The following is a 9,450-nucleotide window of genomic DNA, read 5'->3' on the forward strand; positions in this document are numbered from 1 at the left end:
CTGATGGCGTGGCTGTCTCATGTCCCTGGGTGCCCAGCTCTCCCCACCCGCTGATTCAATCTGGGTCTTATCACCCCTAGGCCTAGCCCGATGGTGTCTGCCTCTTGTCCAGGCTGGTTAGTGCTAATGGAGGTCTGACCCAGGGCTGCGGGCTGATTGATGGGGGGGTCTGGTCCTTGAGGGCCAAGTTCAAAGGCCCTCCTCTCATGCCCTGGGCTGGGTGGGGCTGCTGCTGCGCCACCCCCGGGAGGGAGGGCTTAAGCAGAAGTGATTGGGAGGAGAGGAGGTTGGAACGTGCTGGGAGAGACAGGGTCAGGGGGTCAAATCCAACAGGTGAGCCCAGAGACAGTGCAAAGAGAGAGACAATGCAGACACAGAGAGGGACAGGACCTAAAGACGTGGAGACAGGCTGAGAGTGCAAACAGAGAAGGAGAAAGAGACACCCAGACGATGGACACAGATGAAGAGACGGGGGCACAGATGAGTGACGTAAACAGACACAGGTGGGACAAGCAGCTGAATCAGAGCGTCCTGCCGAATAGCATGGCCTCCTCGGAGGGTGCCTCTATCTTGCCCACACTTCCATCCTCCCCACCTCCTCAGGCCCCTTGAGCCTGTCTTCAGGGCCGAGGAGGGAAGTGGTACACACTTCCAGCCTTGGAGACTCTGTGGGTAGAGGCGTAGGGGGCCTGGAGTTTGGCCCACATTGAGCACCACTGAAGCAGAGGGGATGGAGATCAGGTGGCAGAAGTGACCTGCCAGGGCATGTGGAGCGTTACCAAGGTCAAGAGTATGAGAGTCTCAGAGGCTCTTAAAACCACAGCTGGAGGTATTGCTGGAAAAGCTGGACAGGTGAGGTGAGGGGTTCTGGGAACAAGGTTAGGACAGGGAAAGGAAAATGCTGGGAGACTGTGGGAGAGGGAATTGGATAGCTTTCATCGATCTGGGAGCAGGAGCCTAAGCCAGTGACTTTGATTCCTTCAGGCGATTGGGGCCTGGGGCCTTGTCCTGGTGGTAAGGAGGGAGCTTGCACCCACTTTGCCAACTTCATGGCCTAAGAGCCCCCGTCGTCCGTTCCCTTCATTGATGGGCACGTAGATGAGCACATTGACAGGCACACCAGCCCACCCTACACAGCCAGGAGTGCACATGCAAACGTGTACACACGTGGCACCTCCCCCTCCCCGACTCATAACTGTTGGATCCCATTGTCTTTAATGGTGCTCCCCCCACGCCACTGGGACACATGCCCCGTCCCTGTTAATTACCTCCTGGCTGTGCCAAGTCCATTAACTGCCATGCCCACCCCTGCCACACACACACCAGCTGAGATGAACGCCTGCAGGGGGATCAATGGAAGGGGGCCCTGAGGACCCCATGGGGAGCTGGCACAGGGACAGCCACCTGAGGCTGTGGGGATCGGACATCTGAGTCCCCCAGACCTGGTGTAGTTCCCCACTACCCCTCCCTCTCAGAGATAGCTGTCTTGGTTGGGAGACGCAGGCTCAGATGAGGTGGTGGATACTGCAGGAACACCCAACATTGAGGAAAGAACCCAGAACTCCCCTGTCTAAGGAAGCTCCTGCCAGCATCTCCACAGGGCTCTGGAGAGAAGGAATCAGTGATGCAGAAGCCAGTGTGGCTCCCCAGGGGCCCCCAGCAGGGGGGATGGGCTCTCTACAGAACCCGAGGGTCCAAGCCTTCCAAGGCTGACCCCCTCAGCCTTCCTAACCAGCCTCTGCCTCTTTCCTCTCTGCTCCCTTGGGGGCTGGATTCCCGACAGGAGGGCGGAGCATCTGTTCAGGTTTCCAGGAACAGTGCAGGCAGAGTGCTGGGGCAGCCCGGGTGGAGAATGTCCTGTCCTGTGTCCCCTTGAACCACCAAGCTAAAGAGAGATCCTAGAGAAATTCCAGACTCCATAGGCCCTGGACTCTCTAAGTACCAGCTGGAGAAAGCCTGTTTTGCCCAATTCCTAACGTGGCCTTAGACAGGCTGTCCAATGAGAGAGGGGCTGACAGTCCCGGGAGGAGCCAGGACCCAGAAACCCCAACTTTCAGTCTACAGCCGGGCTGAACCACCAGGCAGTCCAGCCCCACCCCCAGAGGGGAGTGAGGACTCCACAGCTCCAAACATCAGTCCCCTCCCAGATTCTCTCTCTGTCCGGTCCCGCCCCATCCCCGCCCCACTCCAGCTCTGACGGACTCCAGTGCTAAGATGGAACGTTTGAGCAGCTCTGGCTCTGGGGCAGTGGGGAGGAGAGAGACCTGGAGCCAGGAGATGGAGACAAGACAGGGCCAGAGCTGCCAGAAAAGCCCACTTAGGGGCAAAGACAAGGAGAGAGGGGGCAGCCCGGAGCAGTGCAGAGAAACAAGAGGTGCATGCATAGGGCATGGAGAAAAGCAGAGAGCCCCAGCTTCGGCCCAGAGCCCTGGGGCAGCGTGTTTTACTCTGAGCCCTTGGACCCAGAGGCTCTTTAACACCCCCTCCTACTCAGCTGGGTCCCTTCCTCTTTTTCGAGGGCTTGGTTCGCTGGAGATCAAGCTTCTAGACTCTGCAGCCAGAGTGCCTGGTTCTGTGCCTACCAGCTCTGTGATACTTAGCAATTTACACAGCCTTTCTGTGCCTTAGTATCCTCCTCTACAAAATGCAGATAATAACAGCACTAGGGCTTCCCTGGTGGCGCAGTGGATGAGGGTCCGCCTGCCGATGCAGGGCACACGGGTTCGTGCCCCGGTCCGGGAAGACCCCACATGCCGCGGAGCGGCTGGGCCCGTGAGCCATGGCCGCTGCGCCTGCGCGTCCGGAGCCTGTGCTCCGTTCCGTAACGGGAGAGGCCACAGCAGTGAGAGGCCCGTGTACCGCAATAATAATAATAATAGCACTAATCTCCTAGGGCCATCATGAGATTTAAACAAGTCTCATGTGTAAAGATTTTCCAGTGAGGCCTGGCCTGTGGCAGGTGCTATAAAAATGTGTGCTGCTTTCATTCCTCTCTCCCACACTTCCTCCTCCTTTTCCGCCTCCTCCTCTCTATCCTATGACAGGCTTTGAGCACCCCAGTCCCAGGCCTGGTCCTGGTCTTTGGGGTGGGATAGGCCAGGCTGGCAGGAAGAATATTTTGGAGGGATAGTGCTCACAGAAGAGAAGCTCTTGTCCCCTGATCCCAACCACCCCCTCCAGCTGCACCAGCTCCAGAGAGGTCTAGCCTGGCTGTGGCGTGTGTGAGGGAGGAGAGGGCTTCTCTCGCCCTCTGAAACCCCACGGGCTGTGGGTCTTTGGGTATCCCCCAACCGGCCCTGGTGGAGGATGGGCCCCAGGTCTGCAGGGATGGCAGGGCCAGAGCGGCCCCCACTCACCGCCCCATCAACTCCTGTCCCTCAACTGTCTGACTTCCCCCAGTGGGAATTCCCCTCCTGGCTCACCTCCTCTGGGAAGCCCTCAGGGATTACTCGGACCTTGGTGCCCCTGTAGGGCATTTCTAAGGTCACAAATCCTCCCAGGCTCTGGGTCAGGTCTCCAGTGTATACATCCAGGAGTGGGAAACCTGCTTCTGAGGCTTTCTACCCTTTAACCCTGTGGCCTCCCACTCCTGAGTGTCAGGAAGTCTTTCTTGCTGTCCACTCTCCTGCTTCCCACCTGGATCTGAAGGGGTTACTCAGCTCCAGGCCCGCCCACTGCAGGTCCCAGATGCCTGGGGCCTGTGGTCAGAGCTAATGTAGGAGAGAGTTGGAGGACAAGAGGGGATAAAGTTATTAGCATCTTCATCTTTGAGGGATATCGATTGTCGGGTCTCCAGACTCGCTTGGTCTTATAATGGGGCTCACGGGGGTGTTGGGAGGGGCTCAGAAAAACTCTCCTGAAGCCTCCCCACCCCTTATCCTTGAGTGGGAGCTGGGCTGCCTGGGTTTTCTCAAAGGAAGACATGCAGAGACACAATGTAGGGGACAAGGACTGAGACAGACGCAGAGGGGCTGAGAGGGGAGTTAGGGCTTGGTGCCCTGGGCAGGGAGCAGACTGTGGGGTGGGAGCTGGAGTAGACGTGGGCTTGGTTTCAGTTCACTGCCCTTTGCTTTAAGGGGTGTGTGTGTGTGTGTGTGTGTGTGTGTGTGTGTGTGTGTGTGTGTGAGAGAGAGAGAGAGAGAGAGAGGGAGAGGGAGAGGGAGAGAGAAAAGGCAGGGATCCCTCCTCCTGAGGCTGGTACACATTCAGCTGAGGCAGAGCCTCCCCCATTGACACGTGAACGTTCTGTGATACGTTACCTGCCCCTCTCCAAGCAGCTGACTGAATGTTTCTGGCGTGATTCTGTGTGTGGTGGTGGGCAGCCCCTCCCAATGGAGTGTGTCGCCCCCTTCCCACCCCCAGGGTGACTTTGGGCGTCAGGTTTTGTGTTCACGTGTGACAGTCCCCGCGTGCTGGTTTGTGTAAACCGGGCTCTCTGCCCGCGTCTCTGCAAAGTCTTGCTCTGACGAAATCACCAGGGATGTAGGCAGGGGAAGGGGCCGAGGGATCTGACTGCCCACCTCGTCCAGGGGGCCCCTCTTCCAGCCAGAGGTTTTTTAGCTCCAGGCTGACCATCTTCAGGGGTGGGGATGGAACTTAGATGGCAGAGAGGCTCCAAGGGGTGAGAGCCTCGGAGAGGGAGATGTGGTGCTGCTGGACACAGAAGGGCACAATCTCCCCTCCCTTCCTTCTGTTCTTCCCTCCGGATTCCTCTCTTCTCTTTTCCTTCGGAAGCAGGGAGGAGGGGGGCGGAAGTGGCTGCTTGGGCAGGGGGTCAGACTCTGTTCCTTTGGCCCCGGAGGAGCTGGCTTCCCCTCCGCTGGGCTGAGAGAGGAGGTAATTAATGGCAGGGAGGCCAGGAGGGGAGCATGTTCAGGGCTAATGTTGGTATTAATCAGGAGCCGGTCCCCAGTGAGGGATAGGATTCAGCTGGGGCACTCGTGTGTGTGTGTGTGTGTGTGTGTGTGTGTGTGTGTGTGTGTGTGTGTGTGTGTGTGTGTGTGTGTGTGTTGGGAAGTGGGGGGCTATGGAGCACCAGGGGTTCCTGGCTCATCTTGTCAACCTCCCTTCCTCCCCAAAGTGCCCCCCCTCCCTTGCCCTTGTTTTTCTGGAAGTCCATCCTGCTATCTGTCCTCCAACCTCCTGCTGAGGGAGGGCCAAGATCCCTCCTCAAGTCCAAGTCCGCCCCTGGATGTGGGGGGGGGGGGAAGGCCACCCCCCACGCCCAAACCCTTCACTAGCTCTTATTGCGGGCAGGAGGGCACATTAGGTGATTCCCGAGGCTGTCAGCCCTGCTAATTGCCTCTCAACCTTCCCTTCATCACCAGGGCGGCCCCCCCATGAACTCCATTAGCCACCCCCTCCCCTGATAGCCCCTAAATCAGCCCCAATTATTCACAGGAGTGGGGGCTGGGCTGAGCTGTGATTACAGCTAGAGTGGAGGGGGTGAGGGACAGAGCTCGAGTGCCACGCAGACTGGCGGGCAGGCTGGAGGCAGGGCTGGGAGGGGGAGAGTAGGGCTTGGGGACCTTTGGGCAGATTCAGGGCAGAGACCACCCAGGGAGGGACCTGGGAGCCTGAAATAGGGAGGGAAGCTCAGGTTGGAAGGTGGGCAACGGGCAGGGGGTGTGTGTGTCATAGCTTGTATTTCAGTGCGCCCACCCCCCATTAACACCCAGGAAGGTGAGGGAGAGGGTCAGCTGGGCACACGTCCTGTCAGTGGGTCGTCCTCACCGCTGTCATTAGCATCCTTGCCAAGCGTTTATGACATGCTTGGCTGGAGAGGCAGAGAGAGCAGCAAGAACGTGCTAGCCTTTCTCCTTCTGGGCTTTCCTGAGAGGATCTCAGGGATCCTTTCAGCTCCCGTGGGCTGCGTGGGGCAGAGGCCGAGCTACCCGCTCCGTCCCTGTGTCTGTGTGTTCCGGAGCGCACCTCTGTGCAGCTGAGGCTGAGACAGGGAGTGGCCTGCGACGTGTGTGCTGACGTCCAGCCTCCTGAGGTGAGTTGTGTGTCCAGGAGACAGTGAGACCAGCCCCGTGTCCCACTCAGCCCCTCTTTTGAAGCTGGATCGGGGAGCCCTCTCCACCATTTCCAGTTCCTTCAAGACCTCAGCAATCCCTTGCCATCCTGGAGGGAAGAGGCACCCGCTCCCTCTGTGGGCACGTGCTACTGTGCTCTGAGCTCACGCATTCCTCGGCACCTCCAAGCCATCGGGTTGCTCCCTGGGTCAGTGCTGTGGCCTCCTCCCCAGTCTCCCTGCTTCCACCCGTGCTCTCTACAGCCTATTCTCAACACAACAGTCATTCTTTTAAAACCTGAGTTGAATCATGTCCCTCCTCTGTCCCATAACCTCTAGTGGCTCCCTGTCTCACACAGAACAAAATCCAACAGCCTTACCACAGCCTACAAGGCCCTGCAGATTTGACCCCCATTACACCTCTGTCCTTGACATCTCCCACCATGCTCCCCGGCTGCTCACTCAGTTCCAGTCTCCTAGCTAGTCTGTGAACATGGCATATGCTCTGGCCCCAGGGCCTTTGCACTTGCTCTTCCTCTGCCTGGAATGCCCTTCCCTCAGAAATCTGTGTGGCTCCCTCCTTCACCTCATTTAGGGCTTCACCTGGAGGATACCTTTTCAGTGAGGCCTTCCCTGACCACCTTTCCAAAAACAGCACCCTCAGCCCTCCCTATCACTCTTCCTGTTTTGTTTTTCTCTATTTTTTTTTGTTTGTTAGAGCACTGTTTTCATTGCCCATCGATAATTTGCTTTTATTCTATAGCTAATTACAGGAACAATCCTATTAGAGAAAAACATTGAAAACTCTTGTGTAGTTAGGACTAAAGGTGATAGCTGAAAAAGGCTCACTGAGGAATATTTCAAAGTGTATAGTGATTTTATAACAGAGTTTGTGTTGAGTGAACAGTAACCACTTGCTCTGGAGAATTCCAATATGGTAATACGAATATTCCTTCAGGGTATGAGGCGAGGAGAGAGATTCGTACAAGTCATTATTCATTGCAATGGACAATGAATGTTGTCTACATGTTTTTCTCTAGTTTTTATGATAACACATCATCTAATGCGTGATGATGTTACTGATTTCATTCATCACCTCTTCACCAGCACTATTACTAGAATGAAAGCTTCATTTTTTTACCTTTCATTTTTAGGCAGAGATTTTTGCCTATTTTGTTCATGTCTCTAGCTCTTATTCATGAATCAATGAAGGAATAATTGACTCTTTCCCCGATGAGCATGTGAGCTCTTTGAGGGAGGAAACTTTTATTTCTCCCCTAAATAAGTTAAATGTGAAGGTCTTAAAAGTGTGCCTAGGGGACTTCCCTGGTGATGCAGTGGTTAAGACTCCGTGCTCCAATGCAGGGGGCCTGGGTTCGATCCCTGGTCAGGGAACTAGATCCTATACGCATGCTGCAACTAAGAGTTCGCACATCACAACTGAGGAGCCCGCCTGCCGCAACTAAGACCCGGTGCAACCAAATAAGTAAATAAATATTAAAATTTTTAAAAAGTGTGCCTAGTAATCAGTAGGGTTTGTTTAATAAAAGTTAGTAGTTGCCATCAACATCATCGTGATGTCATTTCCTCTGTATCCCAGGTGCCAGTATCAGGCCACCCAAGATGGCTGTTCTCTTGCTCTCTGTACATCCCCCGCTTGACCAGTCCCTGCTTCACCTACACCCTAGTCCGATGACTGACCTTCCCTCTTAATCGTAGAGCCTAATCAGCAAATGCCTACATACTTGCTCCCAGCCCCAGCTAGTGATTGCTCTAATCTTTAGATCAGAGCTATCTTCATTATGGTAGCTTATCAAAAGGGGGAGCCCCCTCTGCTGGTTACCCTGGTAACTGATGAGCCAACCTGACATGGATTCCCTCCCTAACTGGAACCTCCCTACCCCACCCCCACCCCCTGCCCCGTGTTGCTCCAGGACCTTGCTTCAGATGTGTAAGATCCCCCATCTATTAAACCATTAATGCCTCTATCAGTGACTCCAGGCTCTTTCTTTGGTCTTGAGGCCGGGCAATTACAGGGCTTGCAGGCCTGCGGATGCAGCCCAATACCAGGTAAACACAAAACAGGTGCTACTGAACAAAAGGATGAATAAGGACCTTAGGCCCCCTTGTACCTTCCAGGGAGGCCACAGGGGAACTTCCATCCTTCTAGCTATAGGGCTGGGCCCAGGAGGCAGAGTTAGGGCCCAGAGACCCTGGAAGAGCATTGCACGGGGTGGCAGCTGTTTACTCTAACGATTATTGTGCACTTACTTTGTGCCAGGCCCTGAGATCACAAAGATGATTTGGACCTGGCCCCAGTCCTTGAAAAACTGAGAGTAACAGAGAGAGGGGCGAGTTAAACTTTCACATGCAGGAGTGGGATGGGGAGGGAGAGGCAGAAGCTGGAAAGGCTCCCAGAGAAAGGAAAGTTGAACTGAATGTGAAAGGATGAGAACAAGTGACCCAGGTGAAGGAGGGAGGAGCGCATGTTCTTCCTCTCTGGTCCTCAGTCTCCCCATTTACCCCTCGAAAGTGCTGGATCAGACAACTTTCAAGGCTCCTCTGGCCTCCGACATGCTGCAACTCTATGATCTTTGGCCTCTGGACCCTGGATCTGTGCTCAGGTTTCTACTGCCCCCTGTTGGAAATTTTTGGTAACACTGGAGTCAGGAAAAGCAACGCCCAACCTTGCCTTCTCCTTTCCTTCCTTCCCCAAAGTGAGCAGCACCATCCAATCCGCGCCTTCCCTTCACCTTCCACCTCTCAAAGTAGCAAACTAAACAACACCTGCTTGTATGTCAAATAGAGAATATTCTCAACACATTTTTAAAAATAAATTTTAATAATGGTTATGTGTTTTTTTGTTTTGGGTTTTTTGCGTTATGCGGGCCTCTCACTGTTGTGGCCTCTCCCGCTGCGGAGCACAGGCTCCGGACGCGCAGGCTCAGCGGCCATGGCTCACGGGCCCAGCCGCTCCGCGGCATGTGGGATCTTCCCGGACCGGGGCACGAACCCGCGTCCCCTGCATCGGCAGGCGGACCCTCAACCACGGCGCCACCAGGGAAGCCCGGTTATGTTTTTTTTAATTAATTAATTAATTTACTTTTGGCTGCGCTGGATCGCCATTGCTACATGCGCGGGCTTTCTCTAGTTGCGGCCAGCGGGAGTTACTTTTCCTAGCGGTGCGTTGGCTTCTCTATTGCGGAGCATGTGCTCTAGGCAGTGGACTTCAGAAGTTGTGGCACATGGGCTTAGTTGCTCTGCGGCATGTGGGATCTTCCTGGACCAGGGCTCGAACCTGTGTCCCTTGCATTGGCAGGCGGATTCTTAACCACTGCACCACCAGGGAAGTCCCTCAACACATATTTTTGACAAAGGTCTTGAAGCCAGAATACATGAAGCATTCATAACTGTTATAACCCAGCAACCCCACT

Source organism: Stenella coeruleoalba (assembly GCF_951394435.1).
Source record: "Stenella coeruleoalba genome assembly, chromosome: 1".
NCBI lineage: Eukaryota > Metazoa > Chordata > Mammalia > Artiodactyla > Delphinidae > Stenella > Stenella coeruleoalba.